At 37.9% G+C, this 6,514-nt stretch overlaps 1 long non-coding RNA gene across 1 annotated transcript; it reads right to left on the bottom strand.

The window, feature by feature from the left end:
- Positions 1 to 3,263, bottom strand: LOC145987287 (uncharacterized). The gene is made up of 6 exons (XR_014441645.1): positions 3,227 to 3,263; positions 2,871 to 2,942; positions 1,917 to 2,039; positions 1,055 to 1,195; positions 297 to 440; positions 1 to 101 (listed from the first exon to the last, which is right to left on the bottom strand). It is a non-coding gene; the product is annotated as an uncharacterized LOC145987287 (long non-coding RNA).
- Positions 3,264 to 6,514: the final 3,251 nt, after the last annotated feature.

The following is a 6,514-nucleotide window of genomic DNA, read 5'->3' as shown; positions in this document are numbered from 1 at the left end:
GTTACAGTTTGATGGATACACGGAGTTACATTGCAAACCAGATCCACACACTATGTTTGCACAGGGGTTTCCACATGTCGAGGAGGCGACTGAGTATGTATCTGAAATATGAATATCAAAATATAAAACTTAGGCATACAATAGATTTTCTTAATGTATTTAGTTCATAGTTCCAATTGATTGGAATAAATTTAGAAATGAACAGTGCTGGAACCGAAAAGCGCAATAGTAAATTCCACTCTTATTGATAAGAGGAAGTTAAGCAATTTGCCTTAGTAAAAGTAATCCTCACTTACTTGTTACTGTAGTGCACTGTGCAACTGGACAGCACTGAGGTCCGTAGCAGTTTGATGGATATACGGAGTTACATTGTAAACCAGATCCACACACAGTGTTTGCACAGGGATTTCCACATGAGGAGGTTGCGACTGAGTATGTATCTGAAAAATGAAGATCAAAATATAAAACAAAGGCATAAAATATATTTTTCTTAATGTATTTAGTTCCTAGCTCGTATTAATTTAAAGAAATTTAAAAAAATCAGCATCAGTGATATTGGAAGTTCAGGCCGAAGATATTCCTGAAAAATGAAATTCATCACATTACAAATTGCATTTGATAATGATTCCAATACATCTAGTTCGTGCTTCCAATGGACTGGAAGAAATATTTGAAATGAAGTGTTAAATTTATCCATAAACATATCGTGACCGTCTCGCCCGCGGAAAATGCAGCTTGTTCGAGTAGAAGAAGACAAATTCGAAATGTCAAGTAGACAGAAAAATATGCGAAATTACTCTCTGGGATTTAGATCATTGTGCTATTTACTTCAGTAAGTTACTAATCCCTACTTACTTGTGAATGTTGTGCACTGTGCAACTGAGGAACACAGGTCCTTCTCACAATTGATGGGTAGCATTGTAAAGCAGATCCACACCCTGTGTTCGCTCATGGGTTTCCACATGATGAGGTTGTGACTGCGAAATTATGATGTGCGTTCACTTTAGGGCAGTATCTTGTTTATTATAAGTAAGTTACATATAGTTTTACTTACTGGTTGCTGTGATGCATTGGGCAACTGGGCAGCATTGGGGTCCGTTACAATCTCCTGGCAGAATGGCGTTACATTGGTAACCGGATCCGCATACTGTGTTGGCGCAAGGATTTCCACAAGAAGTTGTGAATGGGTAAATGTCTGAAATTGAGAGATAACATTGTCGATGTCCTTACTCAAATAAAATATAATCTCTTTATTGCATAAGTACAATAAAACGAAATTTAAATTGAATTATCCATGATTGTACATAAAGAAAACGCTATGCTGAATTTTATAAAAAGTTTTTGATACTCAAGAAGAAATTCGGATTACATTTGGGAACAAAATTAACTTATTGCTCATCTAGTGAATAATTGGTTTAAAATATTACGTTTATTCAGTGTACGTTCATTTTTATTTTCAAAATAATGAAAGTGCAGCATTTCTGTACAGTTCGTCAAACAACGTTCAAACGTGGACTTCATAAAATAGAAGATGGGACTGCATATACATACTTAGGGAAACACGACATAGCCATCACAAAGAATATCATGGAAATTTTATTGGTGATATCTTTTTATGTTTTACACATTATACAGATTTTTTACTGAAAGTCAAGAATTAAGCCATATATTTTTTAAAATTTCTTTAAGAATTTTGAGAAGTCTGTATAAACCTTGTGCAAAACTCAACAATATTGAATTATTCTCTAGAATTTTATTATTTTCTTAAAATTATTTTGAAACACTTTCATACGCTAAGAACAATTGAAATGGCTATGTGAGTAATACGAAACGGTAGACCACGAGAACTTGAGTTACTGAAAGTAAACAAAAACTTTCCATTTTAAAGAGTGAACTGTTCTGAGTTTTGTACGTACCATTAGACACAACGCATCTTGCCACTGGGCAACATGAACCTGATGCACAGCTGACTGGTTGTACGGCACAAATGGTTCCAACGTCACAAGGAGAATTGGCACATGGGTTTCCACAAGTTGTCACTGAAAATGTATTGCAAAGCAACAATATAACCAACAAGAAGAGAAAATAAACTCATTGCAAGCACCTAATTACGTGCGTCCGGTGATTATAGAACTTAGTCATTATCGACTTGTTTACAAAGGAGCACTTCTAGTGGAAAAGCGCCATATCGAGGAGGTCGGAAAATGAACCCAGACTGGCCAAAATGTGCACCAATATTCAGGTTTCATAACTAGTGTAAATCGTCACATTATATAGCATCTTCAAATATGTATCACGTCAACAACTGGCAAAAATATTTAACTTTATTACTACAACCTACAAATCCTAAAATGCTTTTCAAACTGACTATATGGCTCCGATGTCAACTGAGGAAACAGTGTACATGTTACTCTACTTAGCACGACAAAGATCACATTTAGAAAATTATTAGGATTTAATACATGCAGGAATCTATGTGAGAATAATTATAAAATTGCAAATTATATCAAACGAATAACTAACAAAAACAACATTTGCATTACCAATTTCCACTTTACGTTTCCATAAGTATATTAGTTATTTAATATTTGGTGATGTATTTATCGGTAGTACATTAGAGAATTCACCTCTAACATTACATGAAGCTTCTAGACGTGGGTTTTGTCCAGAATTTATCATTAAGTTGTTCTTCCGTTCTTCTCGTAGTTTGGATATAACTTTGAATCTTGAATTAAATGTACATAAATGTCTGCAGTAGTTCTGTAAACTCTTAAATGCTAAAAAAAAGTATATTGATGTTCAGCGTTGACTACTTGCTTTTCTCCGTATTAAAATATTAAAATAGAATCTGTGTTTTTCGTGACACTTACCAGGTGGCACTATTAGGGATGAAGTTGCAGTGCAAGGAGGATTGGAACCGTAGCCACATCTTGATATTAGAGCTGGAAGAGGAAATAACGTAAAGTTACTTTTCTCTTCATAAAAATATTTTCAAACATTCCATACTTGTTTTAACTTCGTGTCTTCAGCCAGCTAGTGTTAAGAATATACAATCTACCATGATGAGTAAGTTGTGAAGACATTCTTAAAGATAATAAAATTATTAATTTCTTTCTAAAGCATTGCTTGCTCTTTAGATATCTTCATGAAGATGAAGGTGAAATTATCTTTCTGCATACATCAAGTATTTCCAGAAAGTGACGCAATTTCAAGCTACTCATCTTACCTGTGGATGAAACGCATTGTGGCACAGGACAGCAAGGAGGTGATTCGCATCTGTTGATTGGTTGCAATTGGCAAACGCTTCCAGTTCCACAAAGGAAATTGTTGCAAGGATTTCCGCAAGTTGCTGCGAATAAAGAAAAAAAGTATTGCCACTTCAGTAAAGAAAGAAGATTCGGTAAATTTCTCGTATCGGACAAACGGATTTCTTCAAATTTACAGGAGAAATTACTTACCGAATGCAGTTTCTTTAGACTTGTGGAAGTTCGGGGAAGTGTTTGCTCGCATCGTTCATTCAATTTTGCCGGTAATTCATCTATTTTTCGATATAAATGTCTGACCGATGCACGAAAGCTCTTGCATCCATTTACTTCCAGGTGGATGTAGCCTGTGTCTGATGAAGTAATCCCGGTCAGTGTTTCCAAACACGTGTTTTTGTAACTGAAGAAGGTACATTTCCGCAAATGGTTTGTGGGGTTATGTGTCAATGGTTCGTGGGTCTATGTGTCAATGGTTCGTGAGGCTATGTGTCAATGGTTTCTGGGGCTATGCGAGAATGGTGTGTGGGGCTACGCATATTTTTTTCGAAACCAATTTTTCACTATTGTAACCTATAGTGACCCTACCTAACCTAACCTTACCGGAAATGGTTCGTGGGGCTATGCGTCAATGGTTTGTGGGGCTACGTAGGTATTTTTGGGTGGAGTGGGGTGGAAACACAGCATGCCGACTACGGTAGTGAAACTGTGACCGCCATTTAGCGTGTTACAGAAGGGAAAAAGAAACGAACAATACTTACTTCATACGTCGAAAATATAGATTATTTCCGTGAAAAAAAGCGAAATGCCAGCTTCAGCAATGTTTCTCAATGCAGAATACGTAAGTACGAATATTCAAATTAAATGAACTAGCAAATTTCAGCCGTATGTCCGATACGAGAAATTTACCGAAGATTCAATACATAATCAGTGCAATGTGATACACACTCAGAACCAGGCCTGTAGCCAGGCAGGGGCCAGGGGGGCTCAGCCCTCCCTGGAACTGCCATCAGCTCCCTTCACATTAGGTAAAACTATTTTGTATAATTTGTTTGCAGTGAAGAGTGAAAATGTAGACAGCTCACAACTTTAAGGATATATCCACAGAACATGAACAGCAGCTATTAGATTCGCTTATTTTGTTTATGAGCTGAAGCCTAAGTTGCTGCAAGTATTTAGAAGATTATCTAGACTTTGTAAGTTCTTTCTCGGGAGAGCTTCTTTCTGTGTACCCTCACTGTCGCGGTTGCGACCTCCCGTTTACATAGAAATCTGACTTTGATGTTATCATGCAAATTTCCTTTGAATCTGCATCAAAGGTCAACAGCTCCAAAGTTTTGGGAACGTAAGGGAGTTTCATTGCTTTGGCCGGGGGTGGAATGTACTGTAGGCACTTTGATTGAATATTATGCATTTTTTGTGTGATATAAAGTTTAAGGGATGATTTCAGTATCAGTCAATTAACACTTCAAGAGATGTTTCAAAAGATGTAGAAGAATGTAGTATTTGTATGATATTTATAAATTTTATGTAACAATGACCTTTTTCCCGCCACACACACACACATAATTTACCTTCATTTAATACTGTTCATTTTTTAAAAAAAATGAACTTGGTTTACAAAGCCCCCTGATAACCCGTGACCCCCTCCCCTGGATATCAGTTCTAGCTACGGGTCTGCTTAGCACTAGAATATTCGCTTAGCTCATGTGAGGCTTAGACTTATGCTATTATTCTATATTCCTCTTCAGCACTCTTTTTAGGATTATAATTTGAAGCAAAAGTGTGTGGATTTTTTGATTGAGTTATTATAAGTTAGTCTATACTGATATAGATATTGAACTTGGAGTTCTATATTTCAATATAATGCTACGGAATCAGTTTCGGATTTTAATTAAACAATGTTATGTCATACACAGAGGCCTGCACAAGACCTGGAGCAGACCCGTTCGCGAGACATCGCTCCTGAAATGCCATGCAACCTGCGCAACACCCTCGCTTGAGCAGCTTGTCTGGCCACCTGCCCAGATCGTTCCTGGCAGGCATTGTAGACCCGCCGGGTACCCGCAGTCTTACGATACCTAGTAGGTCTCAGTTCGTTCTTTCCATCAACTGCAGACCCCTCCCTCTGCATGACGTAGTTGCTTCGAGTAGAAACTGCACCGGGCCCACACCGTTCTGCAGTGTTGCCAACTGCAATAGATTTGCACTACTTAAAAAAGGGAACTCGAAGCTTCGTAAGCCACATCACCAATGAAATGAGATTTACGAATGTTGCTACCCCCCCCCCCACACACACACACACATTGAAATAGGTTTTCCGTGGCACAGGATCCATAAGTATATGTCGTAAATAACCAATATACGTATATATAGTGATATAGGGCAGGACTGAAACATGTCACGTTCGACGCTGAAGTCGCGAGTCAAACAACACACTGTTCTACTGCGAACACCAGCGCCGTAGAGCCAGCCAGGGGCATTGCCGTTACCCTCGTTTGAGGGGGGGGGGCAAGTACTTGGATAAACGTAACAACAACAACAATCGCAATAATAGTAATAAAGTAGCATGAAAGGCATTATTATTCTCATAAATCACGCAAAAAGGGGGTAGAAATCGGTTCTCACGCATTTGTGTTGAAACAGAGGATTAGAAATATTTTTTTTCAACACGTCAATTTCACGTTAGCTAATAATGGAAAACAAGCACACAAACTATTTTTGAAAGAAAGAAAGTGCATGATAAATGCATTCCGAATGTACATACATATGGCATGTAAAATTTCCATGTACAATATTTTCTTTTCACATGGAGCGACGTATTACATAATTAATTCATCCAACTCGTAACAAACCAACATTAATAGCAAATAATATCACGGGCCGCCATAGCATTCTCTGTTTTAAAACTTTTCTCACTTAGATCGTTCGGCGCTCAGGGCCGACTCCCGCTACCCCTTTGCTACGGCATTGAACTTGATGAGACTTGTACTTTAATGTTTGACCCCACCCTGACCCCTCCGCTAGACAATTTCCGTCCAAGGTTGTGAGCAATGCACCCTGCCCCCTCTGGTTGCGCCACTGCGCGCCTGGTTAAGGCACCATGCAATGAAAAACAATTAGTTTTCAGTGAGGAGATTTTTGTTTGCTCGATCATTCATTTAGATAAATGAAACTGTAATATTGCGTGCATTTCCTGGCAATAAGATAAAAACTGCTTACGCTGAACTGAAATCGCTAAGTATATAAATTCT

Source organism: Lepisma saccharinum, chromosome 4, assembly GCF_977018435.1.
Source record: "Lepisma saccharinum chromosome 4, izLepSacc3.1, whole genome shotgun sequence".
NCBI classification, from domain to species: Eukaryota; Metazoa; Arthropoda; class Insecta; order Zygentoma; family Lepismatidae; genus Lepisma; species Lepisma saccharinum.
This window is presented reverse-complemented; position numbering and strand designations above follow the sequence as displayed.